Source organism: Podarcis liolepis (assembly GCF_965112155.1).
Source record: "Podarcis liolepis genome assembly, chromosome: 12".
In the NCBI taxonomy this organism is placed as follows: Eukaryota; Metazoa; Chordata; class Lepidosauria; order Squamata; family Lacertidae; genus Podarcis; species Podarcis liolepis.
Genome location: NC_139563.1, coordinates 28,894,037 through 28,913,744, shown reverse-complemented (window position 1 = coordinate 28,913,744; position 19,708 = coordinate 28,894,037). Strand labels below are relative to the sequence as shown.

At 44.3% G+C, this 19,708-nt stretch overlaps 1 protein-coding gene and 1 long non-coding RNA gene across 4 annotated transcripts in view; both read left to right on the top strand.

Annotated features, from left to right (window-relative positions):
- The window catches only part of SLC25A13 (solute carrier family 25 member 13), a 119,637-nt gene that overhangs the window by 7,045 nt on the left and 92,884 nt on the right, over positions 1-19,708 (top strand). The gene's annotated exons all lie outside the window — the stretch shown is intronic.
- LOC310690325 lies at positions 5,423-18,543 on the top strand. The gene is made up of 3 exons (XR_014518046.1): positions 5,423-13,414; positions 13,737-14,936; positions 17,429-18,543. It is a non-coding gene; the product is annotated as an uncharacterized lncRNA (long non-coding RNA).

The window sequence follows — 19,708 nt, the reverse complement described above, 5'->3', positions numbered from 1 at the left end:
AATGCCAAATGCACTGATGGTAGAGACTTGTGTCTGCCCTTTCCACCAGTGTTTCTGTCCTTGTTGCGGAGGCAGAGACTTTATCAGTTCATCTGTAGCTAGCATGGAAACTAAATGTGTTGGCAGCCTCCTCCATCAGCTCTCTCACTTGCATAGAATTCCTGGTCACCTGTGGCAATCAGGCAAGTTTTTGAATGCAAGGATGGTTTTGTGCAAAGTCCAGCGAAACGAATAGGAGTTACATTTTGCTCTGACCAGCTTCCTCGGAGGAAAGGAGAGAGTAAAAGCTGGGTGCAGCTGTGGTGTGTCATTTATAGCACAGGCATTGTGCAGGAGAATTTCCTTGTTAATTGCGTCCTTAATCCTCCAGATTAAGCAAGACATTCCAAAACTGGATTTATACTGGATACTAAAAACATATATCCCACTTTTATCCAAATACAAACTCAAGGCAACTTGACAACAATTTAAGAACAAAGCAAAACAAATACAGGAAAAAAGTAGCAGATAACAAAAAACAAACTGTATTTTGGAAATGCTTCATGCTTCCTGAAACAAAGGCTGCATATACATCATACATCTAAGGCGCATTTAAACCTCACTCCCAGAGAATCATCGGAACTGTAGCTTGTTATGGGTGCTGGGAATTGTAGCTCTACGATAGGTAAACTACAGTATCCAGGATCCTTTGGGGGGGGGTGAGAAAAGGGAATGTGCTTTAAATGTGTCTTAACAGAGCAGCTTTAAAAACCCGTCTTAAGAGAGCAGCTTTAAAAAGTGAGCTGTGAAAAGGCCAGGCACATTTCTAGGAAGATTCTGCCACCATACAGACCTTTTCTGTTGTTCCGATTAGTTGAATGTTTATGAGAAGGAGGCAAGGGGAAGCAAAAAGAGCAGAGTTCTCAAGCAGAGATCTTAAACTGGTTCATATGGTAGAGTCATGGAATTTTTAAGAGTTGGAAGGGACTTTTGAGGTTATCCAGGCTAACCCTTGCTCAGTGCAGAAGGCAACTGCAGCACCCCTGGCCAATGACCATCCAGCCTCTGCCTGAATACCTCCTGTGAAGGAGAGCCCACCACTTCCTGATTATAAGCTTATGACACCTGTCCCATCAAGTACTCAGAATGCTTTGTGCAGGAGGTACACCATAGGCATGTACGTCACAATGAACCTTTGTTTTTATACCATTGACCTGCACAGATTATGATGGTACATTTTGAAAATTTACAACTTGCTGGACAACAGAGGCTGTTAAGGGGTAGAGAAGGAGGAGGAGGAAGAAGAAGAAGAGAGGAAACTTGCCAGCCCTTTTTGCACATTGAGCTGGCTCTGAAACAGAGATCTGAGAGCGCAGCTGCATGTCCTCCCCTGTGCTTGTGGAACGCTCTCAGACTGAAAACGCAAACTTTCTGCTAACACCCAAGTTCCTGTCCTCCGGGTAATAGTCTTGTTTTGTGAGTTAATGCTACTGTTCATATAATGATCCTGATTTGGGCCACGGTACAAAATTCACAATAAGAGATCCAACGATGTGGTGACTAAGAATAGATTTATGCACCTGACTTTTTCCTATCACACTGTGATTCCAAGAACACATTGTGAAAAGAATGACACGCCAAAATGCTTGTTTTTATAGCTGATAAGACCTGCTGTGCTACCTCTGAAAAGCCTTGACTTGTGTGTGAATATATATAGCATTGGCTATTAAGCAAGTAATTTTTTTTCCTTCCAGCTTCGGGTAGGAATTCTTAGTACTTTTTATTAATTTGTTTATCATGCACAGAACAGGAAAATGATGGGGCTGCTTCACAGATTATGTGACAGGGAGCTATGGCCCATGTCATTTCATAGCAGTGTTAACACTGTAGCGTGAACACTTGACTCATGCATGTATATATTGTTCTTCTGTGTATATATCAAATATGATACACAAGTCATAATCGCACTTACCAGTTAAAGAAAATGTTTGAGGCATGGTTGTGTGAAGCTTTCAGCCTTGAGTCCTGGGGGGGGGGGGGAGCAGGATATAAATTAATAATAATGTCAAAGAAAAGATGCTCTGTAACACAGATAAATGATTTTCAGTAGGTGTTCAACAACCAGCCATTTGCATGGAACTGACGCTTCTCATTGATAGCATCCACCCTTAGCATGATAGCATGCCATCCCTTAGTTAATTTTTGAGATGGCAATAGTAGCAACCTTTGAACATCTCTTCATTCCTGTGACCCAAACTTTGCTGGACACTGAGGAAATTTTATTTCTGTGTTTGTTACACTTCCCAGTTTCATTTGTGAGATATAGCCGTATTTGGTTTATACCTAGTTTTTAAAATATTTTATCAGAGGTTGTTTTAATTTATCTGTAAACAGAGAGCTTTTTATTGTATTAAACTATACATAACTTGTAAAAAATAAGTAGATAAAAGCTGATGCAGCCTTGCTTTGGTGTAAGCCACTCTTCTGTTCCAACTGGATTAATTCTCAGTCTTGGAGGTTGGCTGGAGCAAGAGCACACATAAAGGTCTAAAACCGCAGGTCTAAAACAAAATAGCACCAAGCAGTAATAAAGAGAGCCCCCAAACAAGGTCCAGGTGAAGCTGAGGTTCAGCATAGGAGAGTAGCCCTGAATCAGACATAATCCAAAGGCAGAATCCTAAAGCTGAGGTGTATAGGTCAACAGCTAGGAAGATCAGGATAAATGCAAATCAGGTTGCCAGAGTAAGAAGCATAAACGTATATTAGTTCTAGTAACTATCATACCTCAATGTAACAACAACTACTGATTTATATGCTGCCCATCTGAATGGGTTGCCCTTGCCACTCTAGGCGGCTTCCAACATCAAACACAGTACAACATCTAACATTAAAAACTTCCCTATACATGTGATTTATAAGGCTGGCTTCCCACACTTTGCCCCAAATCATCTGCTTCATGAGCTACCTCTCCAGGAACCCCTTGCTGTTGAGGAGTTATTTCCAAGGAGCACTTTACTCTTGAGTAGCACAATGACTTTGGGCTTTCATGTGTATTCCCCTTTGTGGACCAGCTGCTGCTGCTGCTTTCAAGGTCTGAGGATGGTTTAACCTCCTCCTCTGCCTCAGACAGAGAGACCTTTCCAAGAGTTCTTGAGGGTCACCCCATGGAGGCCAGTCTGGCGAGGTCTCTCTCCAGCTCCCTGACTATCATGGGCTTCAGGATCAGTCCTGTGGATCTTTGACCTGCAGATTCCAATGCGTTTTCTGAATGCGTCCTCCCAGGCAAACAGTGTTGTCTTATGCTGCCAATATCACATCTGGGATAGTTTAGAACAGGGATGGGGAACCTTTGGACCTCCAGACGTTTTTACTCAGGCCTGGTCAGGGATGATGGGCCATGTAGTCCAGCAACATCTGGGGGCTCCCTGTCCCTGTTCAGAGCACGCGATAAGCCTTTGTGCTCCCTGCTGGGAACCCAGGCTCTAAAATGGGAGCGTTGTTCTCTTGTACTGCCGTAAGGGAATGCTTACTATGTCCTGAGCATTGGGGCATCGAAGAGCGCTAGGCCTGCCCCTGCCTCACAATAGAATTTCATTTGGATAATTACATTATCTTGCATTATAGCAAGAGACCTAATTGGCTTGGGCCATGATCTGCAGGTCTCTGAGTAGCATAATGGCTAATCCTGGCCAGGTGCTGGAGTTCGTTGCAGATTAAGCGTCGAAGATTAATCACTTAGTATTGCAGGCCTCAAGAGACACTGAAATTTTGTTATTTTTTAAAAGGGACACTATAATAACCTTTTATTTTGGCAGACGTAATTCAGTATAAATAGTGGGGGGGGGGGATCCTTGCCAAAAAACAATTGAATGGGGTGTGCGGATTTTGTGACAAATTTTAGGGCATTTTAAAAAGTTCGGTGTGGTAAAATGATTATATTATGTGACTATAAAAAACACCAAAACCCTGTTATCCTGTGGAGGTTGGTTGATTTGGGAGAATGAGGCAGTGACCCACCAACCTCACTCTGCCCTCAGCCAGCCCCCACCTCTCTATTTTGTTATTTATAACTTATAACCCACTTGGGGCTTGTCCACACTTCCTCTTGTACTTAGAGAGCAGTTTTCGATTTCCCCCGCTTCTCTTCAGTGCTAAATCACAGCAAACGTCAATCCGTGCTTTGGTTCAGCAGTAAAGATCGGATAGTCCCAGGGGAAAGCGGTGGGATAAGTGGAAGTCTGGGCGAGCCCTTAATCTCAGTGTTGTTGCCCCTAGTAGGACTCAGCAGGGAGTAAGATGGTGACAAAATCGTCTGCTGTTGACTCTGGCTTCACTTACCAATCCCAATGCAAGAAGCGTGATCGGAGAACAAGGATGCATTTAGGCCGGCCAAAAACATTCAAGGAGGATGCAAAGCTGGGCTTTTGAGAAGGGTGGCTCAGGCGGGTGTGTGGTCTGGGGGGAGAGTCCTGAGGACCACCTAGAGAGGCCCGAAGGGGCCTGAGGCTCCCCATTTCTGAAGTAGCTGGTGATGTGGAGACCCTGGAGAGCTGCCTCCTGTCAGATTAGCCGGTATTGGGCTAAACAAATAGTCAGGGCCAGCTGGTGTAAGGCATCTTATTGTATTCCTATATTCCATTAGAAACACCGCAACGACTTCAAGATAATGTGTTTAGTAATGTAGTGTTGGGACGGTGTTTTCAAGGCAAAGAAATGCAATTTAAATTTCTTCTGTATACTTTGCAAAGTATCCAATCCATCTCAGCCATTTCCCGCAATATCAAGCTGCCCTGGTAGAAGCAGTTTATTTTGGAATAAAAGAAATTGAAACTGTAGCTTTGTTAAGACACTAAGAAGAATGCTGCCGGTACAATTTTCATAACATTTTAAAATAATCCCATGCTTTTTACATGCTTTTAGAAGCACGCAGCTGAGTCATATACTTTACCAAAAATGTTACTCTGGCCTGCATAAATGGTGCTGAAGTAGGATAATATTGCTCATAAGAAGTAGGCAGCTGGCATTTTCCTTTTTAAAAAAGAAAACAAGAAAATAACACTTGGAAGTGGAGGTGGACATGTAAAAAGGATGAATTTTTGAGAAGATGTACAAAAGAGAAAAATGGATTATTTCGACTGCCTGAGTAGTGTCCGTTTAAGTTACGACTGACAAGTAGATTATAAATCTTGGAAGAGGTTTAGCTGTTGCACTTGTTCACAGGGCTGAGAAACATTTGTCCAGATTTGATAAACAGGTTCATTTATACTGGAACTTTAAACATGTGCTTTATTTGGAAAAGAGAAGTAGAATACTTTTTGCCCATGACTTTCACATCACAAGACAGGAAACTCAGATCACAACTCCCATTTCCATTTAAATCTGTTTTTGCTGATATTTTTGGTGGTGTGTCTTTAACATGTCATTGGTTGGCTTATTTACATGCTAAAGTGTGCACTGGTTTTGGTAATAGACAGAGTTTAGCCAACTTTTATAAACAAATTTTGCAGTTTGATTTACCTTTGTTAGTTTCCCAGTTGGCTACATACTCCTATAACATCTAAGCAGCTCAGAGTCCATTTTTCCTCCACCACCAAACTGAGAGGAGGAGGAAGATTTGATTAACTTCCGTTGTGAATATCGCTTAGTGTTTCCTTAATCCTTTCGTAATTTTATTTGCATGCCACCTTTCCACACATGAAGTGACACAAACATTCTCAAAGTGGTTTTCAACAAAGAGAACAGCAGTACACCTGAAAATCAACAACAAGATAATGATAATAACAATAACAACAATAATAGAAATACTAAAACAACAACATAATCTCTCTCTCTTTCTCTCTCTCTCTCTCTCTCTCTCACACACACACACACACTTATAGTATTTTTTTTTGTAACAACATTAGATTAGCAGCAGCATTAATGAGAAATCCGCAATTGTAAAATGCATTTTGTGTCTCGAACCTCAGTCAAACATAGCAGAATGTCTGAAAGCCATTTGAAATGATTACCACAAGTAGGAATTATTTGCCTAGTCCCAGCACACTGCACAACCTAAATTCAATTTTGGTTTTCACAACGGAGACGTACTGAATTTTGAATAATTTTCACCTTTCCATTAATGTAGTCATTTGTCACTGACATTAAGTCAGGCTGCTTGTCAGTTCACTATTTTATAGTACAATCTGCCATGGCATGTCAGCTTAGATAGAAGGCATCTTTTAGTGATTGTGAATTAGTCCCTTGTTGATATGAAGTAAATTTTCTTGTTTCAGAGATAAACATAATGATAATTGGATTTCCATTTGACCATTATTGGTAGTTTGATGCCCAGTATAAGAATTTTCTGCATATTTGTTTTTCCATGCGAGTGCAACATAACTTCTGCTAAATATTAGGATTGCAGTTACTATGCTTAGGAATACTGCTGTGTATAATCTGCTGATGTTTCTCTCTTGTGTTTGGACCTAGCTAGTGCTATTTTGGCTATGAAAGCATCCTCACTCAGAGAAGCAAGTTCACTGTATAGGATATAGGATAGTATATAGGACAGTATATAGGATTATACTAACATTTCTATGTTTACCTTTATACTAGTATATAAAGTCCTCAGCCCTTGGATTTCTCAGTAATTTTAGGTTATTTGCTCTTATTAAAATGCTCCTGCTTTTTCAGTCAAAATCAAACACAATTCACTTCTTTTCCCCTGAACCCTTCCTACTATTGCAGTGGAAATGGTCTGTCTGAGAGTTGACCTGGATCTTTTTACTTCATTTTAAATCTTATTGAGTGCCAGGCTTGACCGGCTTGACGTCATATGTTGTTTCCATGGCAACCAGTTGATCTCATATAAAAAAAGGGTATAAAGCCGGATCTGGAAAGAAAAGTAAATATATCACTTTAACCAACCAATCAACCAAAATCCTTATGTGCCTGAAAATTCAGTTAATAAAGTTTTTATTTAACAAAAGGAAACCAAATCTACAGACACAATTGTTTCTGAACCAAGTTTGTGTTTCGAAGCTTTCAGTGTACTTGCTATCAACAAACATGTCAATTTTTTGGTATGTGTGTTTGTGTGGCAGTTATAATTAAGTCTTCCTAACAGCTGTTTCTGCTGTTCTTTCAGCCATCCAGCACCGGGCTTGCTGCCACCTAGTCTATCTCTTCTAAATCCATAAATAATTCTTACTTTGTATAAGCTGAAGACACTCAAGGCACACTGTCATCCCACTGGAAAAACATGCATGCTTTTTATTCTTGTGCTACAGAACTAGGTAACCTGTGGCCCTCCTAGTGTTGTTCATCTGTCCTCAACCCCATGGCCAACATCTGGAGGCCCATAGCATCCTCATTCCTGCTGTGTTGTGTTTGTGAAGGAAAGTTTTATACCAGTCGCTGAACACTTGACGCTACCTTGCAAGCAAGCGTACAGAAGTTTCCAGCCTACAAAATGTATTATGAGTCTGTTGGATGGAGAGCTCCATCCTTTCTCCAGCAGCTCATTGCATTTCTCTGCTGGATTCAGAGTCCTGTTGTCTAGCACCCTTTTTGGTTTCTGTACCGAGCACCAAGATGGGATAGAAAATTGAGTTGGTTCTGTGCTAGCCTGATCACTTGTCTCCTATGGATACCTGGCAAGTTCTGAAATGCATGGCCTGTAGACACACTGTTTGCATGCTGGACACTGTTCATTTATTTATTTTGAATAGTTCTAAGCTTCACCTTCATCCAAAACATAGATTGTAGACAAGTGTACATCCTATGCCCTTTTAAAATGTGGTGGGGTGTTTTTGGGGGGGGGCAGGGAGGTAGTTATTGGGTTGTTGTTTTAATTTTGATTATGTATTTTGTGGTTTTATATTTTGATTTTATTCTGTGAACTGTCTTGAGACCTCCGGGTATAGGGTGGTGTGTAAATTCAAATAAAAATAATCAGTGTTCCCCCCCCCTAAAAAATGTGTAGGGGTACGTTCATTTTCCTACTCATATTGAAATACTGCCCCTCAATGAGGCCAAACTTAGATTCACAAAATGTTTAGGGGTATGCATACCCCTGCGTACCCCCTCCCCCCGAAAAAGCACTGATCATCATCATCAGTACAAAGCCTGGGCAAATAAAAATGCCTTAAACTAGTGCTAAAAAGAATACAGTATTATCTACAGTCTTAGTTGGGGGGGGGGGAGGTTATTACATGGCTGGAGCACAATGCATCTGGTTCAGAGGTAGAAGAAAGAGAAGAGCCTCCTTTGTAGATCTTGATGCATTCACTAGACTAGTCACAAAAGTCAATTTAAATGGCACTTACTTTTAAAATAGATAGCTACCAACTAGTTTTTACCATTCCTGGCCTTGAGAACTCCCAGTTCACAACAGAGTACCTTTGGGTGCAACAGAATTGCTACCTTTGGGTGCAATTCATATCCTACTGAGGCCAATGGCAAAACTTTCATGAAGTCAGCTTTCATGTTCCTCAGTATGACTGCAAATGGAGAGCTCAGATGTTGTTGGACTGCAACTCCCATTGGCTTTGCTTGCTGGATCTGACAGTAGTGTTGTGGCATATATAGTGGTACCTTGGTTCTCGAACTTAATCCATTCCGGGAGTCTGTTTGACTCCCGAAACCGTTTGAAAACCAAGGCGTGGCTTCCGATTGGCTGCAGAAGCTTCCTGCACTCAATTGGAAGCCGCGTTGGACTTTCGGCTTCCGAAAAACGTTTGCAAACTGGAACATTTACTTCCTGGTTTGCAGCGTTCGGGAGCCAAGCTGTTTGGGAACCAAGGTACCACTGTACATAATTTGCTGTAGCATGTTTACAAAGAGAGAGTGGCTTTCTAAATAAGTCCTGATTTTATTTTCCAGTAGCATAATACATTTGAACCAGAGTGGTACCGTACTGGTGTTCATTTTGCTTTTTTAATTCTAAAGAAAGATTCTTGACTTTGAGACTTTCCCCTCTTTACTATTTATAATACAGAAAAATGTGGTTACTTGAAGGTGATGTTGTCTGTTTCCATTACGCATATGCATTTTAGTCCCCCGCCCCTCTTTTTAAGATCCGAGAAATGGATTCATGCATGCACATGGATTTGTACCCACTCACACACTCAGCTACTGAGGTGTAGCATTTTGAATAGACAGGAACAGACAGATCTGATTATAAATGCAATCTTTAATAGTTAACTTCTGTGCTCAGTCAAAAAAGAAAACATTGCACTGAAACAAAATGCATTTACCTGTCAGTTATTTTTATATAGTTCCTGTCACACAATTATTAGGTGGGGCACTTTATCTATAGGATTTTATTTTCTCCAGCCCAGTTCCTCCTCCTACTTATTCATGACAAGGGTTCTACAAATAGAATAGGTCTTGCTAGCAAATTAGTGCAGCAAACTTTTGTAGTAAATAACCTCCACTCCTGCATATTTTACCCAACTTGCCTTGCTAAGGTGATCTGCATAAGCCAACTGTGATGACTTTGAAACCGAACCTTGACAAGTTGGAACAGATTGGGTGGGTTGTACCCAGTGGTGGATTGTCATTAGCAGAAAGCTCTTATGCTCATGTGAAGTGGGATACCTAATTTTCACTGGTCTGCCCCATCCCTATCATATGTTGGTGAGGATTGGGAGATCTTCCAGAACAAGTTATGGTGAAGAAGGTTGGAGTAGGCAGATGGGATTGTTGAAAATTGGATTATGAGTGAAAGCACTTTTCCACCAAGGCAGCCTTTCCCAACCTGGTGTCTTCCCGATATTTTGGACTCCCAGTTCCCCTCCTCTCCAGCCAGATGCTGAAATGCCTGTCTGGAATGCAGTTGTCACCCAGAACATCTGGAGGGAACTAGGTTGGGAGAAACTGTGCATGCATTGTGCCTGCTTTTCAGTGATTGTCTTATTGTATGGTCTCTGATTTTAAATTTTGTATGTTTTTTTTACTATATGTGGATATCATTGCTTTCCATGATATACTGGTATATAAATATTTTTATACATAAATAAAATTGGTGGCTGTCATGTTGCTAGCCATGAATGTTAACAGCCTTTTATTCCGTTCCATACTTTTGGCCATCCCTTTACAGTAGCACCATCAATAATGTTGGGGAATTCCTTACCCACAGAGGTGCGTCTGGTTTCTTCATTTTGGTGAATGTTGAAGACGCACCTGTTTTCCCTGGCTATTGGCACCTGAGACGCGTGTTTTCAGGGCCCACCCTATTCCTGTAATTGTAATCTGTTTTAACTGTTATAAATTTTGAGTTGTTGTAACCCTCCCTGGAACCTGCCAGAGAAGGGAGGGTAACAAACCTTTGGCTTTCTACCTACATAGAACATACAAACCGGCCTCCTGCGAGCCTAGTAAATACTTGCTTTTCTAGCCTAGCACGGTCTATTCTGACTGATTGGCAGTGGATCTCCAAGGTCTCATTCCATAAAAGTTTTTGATGAGCTCAAAACACACTTTTTTTGCAAGCCATAGCAATAGCCAAGCATGCTACCGGTACCAATTACTGGGAGAAATTCAAAGTCTTTGTCTATTGCATGCTTTTATTAATGCATGTTTTTATAAATGAAAAGAGTTGCATTTTTATTTTGTTGTTTGTGTTTGCATAGATAGGACATCTATACACACAGATTAGTCTCCAAAAACAAACAGTAAAACAGCATGCTTACTGAGAACCAGATCTATACAAATTTCAAGACTCCCTAGCAAAATGGGACCAACTCAAAATCTACCCACCTTTCTGTTATATTTGCTTGTTAACTGTCTTGAGGGCCTTCTCTAGGGTTGAAAGGCAATCTAAAATATTTTTGCAAATAAGTACCGTGTGCTGTAGGACTATCAACGTGACACTCACTTTTAAATTAAAACACCCTCATGCTGTGGATGTGAAATGAAGATAGAGGTGTTAAATTATGAAATGAAGGCATATGTCAAGTGTGAGGAACCTTTGGGTCCCCCAGATGTTGCTGAACTACAACTCCCATCAGCCCCAGCAGACGTGGTCAGTGGCCACAGAAGATGGGAGTTGCCATTCAGCAAATTCTGGAGGGTTAAAGACTCCCAATATATGATGATGGCATGCTGTCTGCTCTGCCTTTAAAGTTGCAGGAGAAGAAAAAAAGCCTGCTGCAATTTTGCAGGCTTGGGGAGCTCTCAGAAGAGCTTCCCAAGTGCCTTTAATAAAATAGTGGCAGTCCTAGCTAAAACTTGCTAAGCAGAACTGGTCAGTTCTCAAGAGGACGACTGGTTGTATTTCACTTAGGTTGTATGCAGGTCAGCCCAGTTCGCTCAGCTGCTGTTTTGTAAAGGAAATGTGAAATCATCCTAAGTTTTGTTAAATGGGCACTACGTATGCCAGTCAGGCTCACCAATAAAGGCCACCGAACAAGAACAAGCCTAAAATCATGCATGTCAGCGCTACGGACAGACTTGGAACACAATCCTTGTTCCAAGATGTCCCTTGTATCATTCTGATATCTTGGAGGATAAAACCGCCACCAGCAACAATAGGCACAAACTGCTGCTTCCCTTTCAGTACAAGAAACTTAGGAGCACCGGCGTGTGTTTCTAGGTGCCTAGTGAGTGAGAAGCAGATTGTCTGTCTCTTACTGCTTTGTTGGTATGCTTCGCAGTGAGAGCAGCAGAGTGGGCGGTGGACTCTACCTAATGTGTTTCATCAGTTCAGCATTTGAAGGTTAAACTTCCATTTTCTTCAAGTACAAGAAATAACAGGCGTAGAAAGATGATGGATGCCCATGTTGTTATGCTGCAGTCATAGTGGAAGGTGTGTGGGAGGAGGAAGACATGGGGCTCGAAAAGATCGATGGATTGGAAGGCTTCCAGTTTTGATGAAAAGCTGCCAGGCAGGTGTTTCAGCTCTTTCCTTGGGCTTTGCAAAATATGCCAATTCCTTGGCATTTTAATGTGGTTCTTGTTTTTGATTTAATTAGATGGTAAGATTGTTCCTAAGCTCCATCATGATAGTAAATATTCTGTGGTATATAAATGCCTTCAAACAAACAAACAAACAAAACAAAACAAACGCACCCTCCTTATCCTAGCAGCTACATTTGCTTGGGAAGCTTAGAGTTAAAAAAATCCTAATAAAGTATTGTGAATATTCCTTTTATTACTATGTAATGCCAGTCTTTAGCAGATGCATACCCTGCCGGCCAGCCTCCTTTTGCAGATGGCATGGTGGGAGGTGTGTATTATACCTGTGCTCTTGCATCTGCAGTAGCTTCCAGTTAGATAGGAAAAATGCAACTTTCCCCCTATAAAGCCCCAAATGTCCTACCATGATCCCTCAGCTAGCAAATCTGTGACTTATACAACTACCAAGTATCCCCATGTCTTTCCCCTTTCTCTACTGCCCCTCCTTTGCCAAATTTTACATTGTATTAATTGTGAATTCAAAGTTGTCTTTTATGGTTTTGTTCTATTGCAATTTGTTTTGAATATTAAAAAAGGGGTTTTTTAATTTAAAAAAATTACATTGTAAGTTCCTTGGGGCAGAGACTCGTCATCTTGTAATTTGGGGCGTTGATGATGATTAAAAACCTTGGAAGGTGTTCTTAGTGGTTACCTAAAATGTGTATTATCCCCCTTTTCCAGTGTTGCTATAAGGATAGGGTCCAGGTTTTCACTCTGACCTGTATTCTGAATAAACACCAAAAGTCCTCTTTTAAAATAAATAACTAAACAAACAAACAAACAAAGAGAATCAAAACCCCTTGCTAGGATTTGTTTCTTTTTGTTCCTTAATGAATACCCTGCCTGCTGATCCACTTTCCCCTTTCGGCCATTTCACTAGTCCCTACCATCTGATGTAGTGATTAGTAGTGTTTCAGGTTCATTGTAGCTGAACCTGAGCACTTCACTATATTTGAAGGACTGGACTTTGATTTACTAGTACAGTGAGGGAAATGCCTAGTTAGCCATTAATAAGGCCAGATTATTGATTCCCACCTGCCCAACTCCCCCTTTCTGGACTTGTTGTTTTCTAGCACTGCTACCTATTCTCTGCCCTGTTTGTCTGATCAGACAGTTGGGAATATTGCACCCTTGTTGCAATCTGCTTGTAAACCTGCTGATTGCATTTTGCGACACGCCATAGTGGCCGTATCGGTTCATCATTCTATACCACAATCAAGGTTCTTAACTTGGATTCTGACAGTGCTGGAAAAGCACAAGGGCCATTCATTCAGAAGAGGATGCTGACAACCAGGTGTACTGGGTCACGGACTGTGGGGGGGAGGGGGGAGAGGATAAATAAAATCTGGGGTGTAAGAGGATGGCTTTTGCACAGCTGTTTGTCTTTTGTACCCCTCTGGAAACTCAATAATGAAATAATCCTTTTTTAGGTCAAGTTAGTTTGTCTAACACAGCTGAGTTTGTTTGTTCTGGCAGCCTGGATTTAGGAACATTTGCAGTACAGTGGTGCCCTGCAAGACGAATGCCTCGCAAGACGGAAAACTCGCTAGACGAAAGAGTTTTCCGTTTTGGAGGTGCTTCGCAAAACGAATTTCCTATGGGCTTGCTTCGCAAGACGACAGTGTCTTGCGAGTTCCTGCTGGTTTTTTTCCTTCCCCCCTTTTTTCTAAGCCGCTAAGCCGCTTATCAGCTGATCTGATCAGCAGATAAGACGCTAATAGCGCTAATCCGCTAATCCGTCAATGGGCTTGCTTCGCAAGACGAAAAAACCGCTAGACGAAGAGAATCACAGAACAGATTCTTTTCATCTTGCGAGGCAGCACTGTACCTGAAACAAAAGTGTGCTGTTGTTAAACACAAAAGCCAGCCACTTCATTTTCTCAGGTACTCCATTCCTCTCCCCTCAGTTTTCATCCAACAGCCAGCCAGTATTTCATGTCTACTGAGCTATCCCCTCGCATTTAGGATTATTTTTTTGTACTTCTGCAAAACATGGGGTTCCACAAAGCCTGCCAATACCTCTTGCTTTGTGTATGGATGGTGCTACTTTGGTTTCAGAAGGAGAATATGTTCACTGCTAATATGCTAAAAAGAACATAGTGTTTGATATCCCAAACTACCATGTGAAACGCAATTTAAAGACCATTTCTGAGATATGCTTTGAAAACTAGCTCTCTACTCTTAGGCTCTTGTGCAGTTGATGGCGAAGTAGGTTCAGGTAAGGACACGCCTTTTGTTTCTTTTCTATAAAAACTGTTGGGAATCTGCATTAGGAGCTGTCCCAGGTCCTGTCTTGCCTGACCCAGCCTAGCCATCTGGATACCTGTAGACTGCTGTCTTGAGTTGGACTTGGGGTGCAGTTTAGCCACCTGCTAGGGCTAGGCTTTGTTCCTCACATTGAGGGCTTGCAGTTTTGCTCAAGCATGGTAGCTGTATTGCTCATACTACATGAACTATGGTTTGGCTACAGCTTCTGTTTCCATTTCCAAGGAATGACCATTTTGCTCATGCTCAAAGCACACACAACTCTGTACGCATGCACCGTTTTTGGGTGGAACAGGGTGGGCTGGGCTTAGGCATGCTCCATCGATGTGCGCAGTGATTTGGAACACACACACCCCATGCAAATTGGGGGTTGCCTGAAGTTGCAGGTGCTGTGGTTGAAATATGAATCAAGTATTGTATGTTAGCATGGTGCAATGATGTGATCTTGACTAGTAGCGTAACTAGCCAGGTGTGTGTGTGGGGGGGTGTCCACACCGGGCAGGGGGTCTGTAGTGTGGCACGACTGCACGTGCTGTGCGCCGCCCCTGGGCTGGCCGAGAGGGAGGGAGGGCAAGTGGGTTGAGGGCCGCTGGACTCTGTTGCACAGTGGCCCGGTGCTGCCAAGCTGAGCAGTCCTGGGTCAAAGCTTGCCACGGGGTGGAAGCGATGGAGAGGAAAGGCAGCGGCAACATCCCTTTCCCGCTGCCCCCTCCCCAGCTGGGCTGCTGCGTGTGAGGGAGCTCCGGAGACCCGGGGTCCCTTAATAATAATAATAATAATAATAATAATAATAATAATAATAAAGTTTTATTTGTATCCCGTCCTCCCCAGCCGAGGCCAGGCTCAGAGTGGCTAACATCATAAAAACAACATAATATGCTGAATTGATTAATTAATTGACATCAATTAATTGAAATACATCTTAAAATTAATTCAGGCAAGTTAAAATCTGGGCAGGTGGCAATTATCAGGTTGGAGCTGAGAGTAGTTAATACTTGCCAGGACCAACTGTTTCCACTGATCATACAAGGACCTGTGAGTGGGTTGGGGGCCTCCTTCGGGCTTGTTTTATACAATTTATTAGCAGGTGAATGTGTGCCCTACAGAGCTCATGAAGTCACGCACTAAAAAGAATAGAAATACAATTTCAAAGAAAAATTACTGATCGTAGCATTACTATCAGGGCATCCCATAAGGGGTCTTCTCCTAGGAAGCTCAGTGGTAGTTTAGCAACATACAGTGGTACCCCGCAAGACGAACGCCTCGCGAGACGAAAAACTCGCAAAACGAAAGGTTTTTTCGTTTTCGAGTTGCCTCGCAAGACGAATTTCCCTATGGGCTTGCTTCGCAAAACGAAGCTTGCCCCGGGGACAGCGGGTCTTCTCTTTTGAAGCAAGCGGCTGCGGGGAGATCGCTTCTCCCCACCGCCCCTTGCTTCAAAAGAGGTCCGGGGGCAGCGGGAAGTGCTCCCGCTGCCCCCGGACCTCTTTTGAAGCAAGCGGCTGCGGAGAGAAGGGATCTCCCCGCAGCCGCTTGCTTCAAAAGAGGTCCCCGACCTCTTTTGAAGCAAGCGGCTGCGGAGAGAAGGGATCTCCCCGCAGCCGCTTGCTTCAAAAGAGGTCCCCGACCTCGTTTGAAGCAAGCGGCTGCGGAGAGAAGGGATCTCCCCGCATCCGCTTGCTTCAAAAGAGGTCCCCGACCTCGTTTGAAGCAAGCGGCTGCGGAGAGAAGGGATCTCCCCGCAGCCGCTTGCTTCAAAAGAGGTCCCCGACCTCGTTTGAAGCAAGCGGCTGCGGAGAGAAGGGATCTCCCCGCAGCCGCTTGCTTCAAAAGAGGTCCGGGACCTCTTTTGAAGCAAGCGGCTGCGGGGAGAAGCGCAGCCGCTTGCTTCAAAAGAGGTCCGGGGGCAGCGGGAGCGCTTCCCGCTGCCCCCGGACCTCTTTTGAAGCAAGGGGCGGTGGGGAGAACACCTGCCCCAGCCACCCCGCTTCGGAACGCTGCTCCGAAGCGCGGTGGGGGGGCGGGAGCACCTGCCCCAGCCGCCGGGCTTCGTAGCGCTGCTGCGAAGCCGGGCGGGGGGTGGGAACACCTGCCCCAGCCACCCCGCTTCGGAACGCTGCTCCGAAGCGGGGTGGGGGGGCGGGAGCACCTGCCCCAGCCGCCGGGCTTCGTAGCGCTGCTGCGAAGCCGGGCGGGGGGTGGGAACACCTGCCCCAGCCACCCCGCTTCGGAACGCTGCTCCGAAGCGGGGGGGGGGGCGGGAGCACCTGCCCCAGCCGCCGGGCTTCGTAGCGCTGCTGCGAAGCCGGGCGGGGGGTGGGAACACCTGCCCCAGCCACCCCGCTTCGGAACGCTGCTCCGAAGTGGGGTGGGGGGGCGGGAGCACCTGCCCCAGCCGCCGGGCTTCGTAGCGCTGCTGCGAAGCCGGGCGGGGGGTGGGAACACCTGCCCCAGCCACCCCGCTTCGGAACGCTGCTCCGAAGCGGGGTGGGGGGGCGGGAGCACCTGCCCCAGCCGCCGGGCTTCGTAGCGCTGCTGCGAAGCCGGGCGGGGGGGTGGGAACACCTGCCCCAGCCATCCCGCTTCGGAACGCTGCTCCGAAGCGGGGTGGGGGGGAGGCGGGAGCACCTGCCCCAGCCGCCGGGCTTCGTAGCGCTGCTGCGAAGCCGGGCGGGGGGTGGGAACACCTGCCCCAGCCACCCCGCTTCGGAACGCTGCTTCGAAGCGGGGTGGGGGGCGGGAGCACCTGCCCCAGCCGCCGGGCTTCGTAGCGCTGCTGCGAAGCCGGGCGGGGGTGGGGGTGGGAACACCTTCTGAAGGCGGGCGGGGGGCGAAAGTCTTTGTCCCCCCTGCCTGCCTTCCCAGGGGCTTTTAAATCGCCCCGGACAGCGGAGAAGTCCTCCGCTGTCCGGGGTGATTTTAAAATGCCGCCCGCCAGCATTTTAAGATCGCCCGGACAGCGGAGAAGTCCTCCGCTGTCCCAGGGTTTTTTAAAATGCTGGGGGTGGGAAGAAAAGCCCTTGTCCCCCCCCCCCCCAGCCTTCAGAAGAGGTCTGGGGACAGACTGTCCCTGGACCTGGTCTGAAGGCGGTTTCCCTAGGAACGCATTAATTGATTTTCAATGCATTCCTATGGGAAACCCTGCATCGCAAGACGAAAAAACCGCAAGACGAAGAGATTTGCGGAACGAATTAATTTCGTCTTGCGAGGCACCACTGTACCAGAAAAGTGATGTGATACATCTCAGCTCCCCTATGTGCTTTTAGAAATTTAGTACTTTTGGGGATTGAGGGCGAGGAGAGAGTTTGGCCCCGAAGCGTTTTGCAGAATTCTAGACTACTGCTAAAATGTTGTTGTCCTTTTGTAGGTGAAGGAGTGATGGATAGGGTGGCATGCTACTTTTGTACTGGGGAAAGATTTCTTGTGGAGGTTGTGGAATTCATTGAATTTGGGTCCAGTCTGCCACAGAGAGCACAAAGCCTTGTGAATGGGCTCTCAAGTAAATAACTGTCTTAGTACAAGATTATGACACTTAGGACAGCATGTACACTTGGATAACACACATTTTCTGGCTATCTACCCCACAATTGCTCATGTCGTTTCGGTGAGTTTTGGAAGGAAAAAGCAACCAAACATCATTAACCCCCAAATAGCTAGCATCTAAAAGCATGCGCTTTCTTCCTAATGCGTTAATGTATCTTGCTGTGCGGTGTTTAGTTCTAATGAGAGGCATGGGCTAAAGTGAGAGGACACACCTTGATTTAGGGTGGGGGGGGTTGTTTCCATAAAAGATGTTTCGGATGGTTGGGGTATAAATAATAAAATTATTATTATTATTAGGTACTGGGGGGCATTCCTGGGAGATTGCATTGTGTTGATCTGCATTATGTATACAAGTGTTCACACATCTGCACTTTTACCTATTCTGTGCTCATTTGTGTCTAGGGTCCATATTCTCAGGACTTTCTTATAACCACTATGATAGACACCAAAGAATGTATCTCCTTATTGATGTGTGTTTATGGGAGTAGGACAACGTTTCTTTCCCCAGATCATTCAAAGTCAATAGCCATCTTAATATAGAGGATGTTGCCTGAGTATAAAAAGGATTATTCTAGTATCACATATCCTATGCTCTTACAGTTATTTTAAAGCCTACATTAGATTTTTTTTAAAAAACCTTCATTATTGTTAGGATTAATTTTAAGTTTAATTTGCTTCTATTTCCCACTCTGAACTGTGCCCAAAGCAACTCACTACTGTACAAGCACCCGCTTATTAGCGAAATGCAAAACATTTGCACACACACAAAGATGTGCTAGGAAATACATAAATAAATTCAAATAAGACCCCCCAAAAAAATCAATGAACATAGGAAAAATTAAAGAATGCAAAGAAATAATACAGACGTAATTACATTTAATTTTGCTCAGCATCTGTGTGTCAGCAGACAAAAACAAATAAGCAGATGAATGAAGCCAATTCATATTACCAATTCTAGTCTTTCCACACTGCAAAGAGCTAGGGCAGCCTGGTTTAGATACAGTTCAGAGAGAGCAGAGTTTTCTTACCAAGGTGAGATACCTCCAGCTAATTTCCTTATCTCTCCTCTAGAGGAGGCTGGGGAAGTTCTGCAGAGGGCAGTTACGGAAGAAGGGTTGTAGGTTAGAGAGGTAGAACATTTGCTGTGCATGCAGAAGGTGCCACTTCCAATCTCTGGCAGTTCCAGGTAAGGCTGGGAAAAGATCTCATGACTAAAACCCAGTTTGTGAGAGCTGGGTGCTACGTTCTCCCAGCAGAAGTGGCCACATGCTCTGGCCAGCCAAGCTGTGCTCCTGCGCTTAAAGAGTTATGGGTCAGGAAAGGGAGATACCTTGTGACTGTAGCGACTCCAGTGACACTGTGCTTTGCTTCCCAAACTCTGGAAGTGAAACTTGGTACTAGAGGGGGTTGCGGCTGGGCAAGTGCGCTTTGCTGCAGGTGTAGTTGCTACTCATTGTAGCCCCATAGCAAACTGCATGGCTGGAATATTATTTGGAGAAGGGTGGTTGTGGGGTCATCAAATACAGCTACCCTCCACCATTGACAAAGATAGCCCCTTCCCTTATTTTGGAATCATGATCCATAAGTCTGTCTGGGAGTATCTTCAGCTCTCAACCTTGTATCATTTCTGCCCCAGCTTTGAACAGCAGGTGAGTGCAAAGAGTCATTCTTGACGGTTGCCTTTCAGACTGATCAAAACCATAGAGTTTTTCTAGAAGTGATGGAAGACTTCTTGTTAGGACTGGTTTTAAATGATAAGTATTTACTATTAAATACTTTATATTTTAATGGCATCCCTCTCCCTCTCCCTCTCCCTCTCTCTCTCTCTCTCAAAAATGTGTTATTGCATGTTCCTTACTCAGGATTGGGCACTCATGTTATAAAAATAAAATCAGTTCCTGTGGTTGATGGCTCTATGTGGGCAAAGTCAGAGTGCACTCGTTTAAGATTTGGCAGGTTCAGAGGAACAACACCAGCAAAAATA